The sequence below is a fragment of the Diorhabda carinulata genome, unplaced genomic scaffold (assembly GCF_026250575.1).
Source record: "Diorhabda carinulata isolate Delta unplaced genomic scaffold, icDioCari1.1 Dcau_26, whole genome shotgun sequence".
Taxonomy (NCBI): domain Eukaryota; kingdom Metazoa; phylum Arthropoda; class Insecta; order Coleoptera; family Chrysomelidae; genus Diorhabda; species Diorhabda carinulata.
In genome coordinates, this window is record NW_026613971.1 from 4,681 (window position 1) to 5,460 (window position 780).

Here is a 780-nt window from a genome sequence, read left to right on the forward strand (position 1 = left end):
AAAAGAAAATGTCAACATTTAAACCACCAAAAGCTTTAGTGTTTGATCAAAATACAAGTCAAAACTTTACAAAATTCATAAATAGTTTTAAAATATACATGAAAGCATCTGGCTATGACAGTAAAGATGATGAAATGAAGATCGCTATATTTTTGAATATTGCTGGTGAAGATGCTCAAGAGGTATTTCAAACCTTTAAATTTGATAATGTTGGAGATGAAGAAAAATATGATAAGGTTATAGAAAAGTTTGAAAGTCACTGCATGCCCTTTAAAAATGAGACATTTGATAGATTCAAGTTTAACATGCGCTGTCAGCAAGAAGGGGAAGACTTTGATAACTTTCTTACGGCAATAAAAAAGTTAGCAAAGCCATGCAAGTTCGCAACATTGCATGATTCTCTGGTAAGAGATAGAATAGTAGCTGGTATATTAGATGCAGAGGTACAAGAAAGGCTCTTCAGAGTGAAAAATTTGTCTCTGTCAGGCAGAAAACATATGTAGATCCTCAGAAGCAAGTAAAAAGCAAGTTCATAATATAAGAGGGAATGCAACACAAGTGGATGCAGTCAAGAAGCATTATCAATCTTATAGCAGTAGCAGTGCATACGAGTGCTTCAAATGCAAGACAAAACATGGTCCCAGAAACTGTCCTGCCTTCGGGAAGACCTGTTCAGTATGTAAAAAGCCAAATCATTTCGCAGTGGGCTGCTATAATAGGCAGCAATTTAAAGGTAAGGAAAAGATTAGAAGTAAGAAGAAAACGCATGAGGTTGAGAAG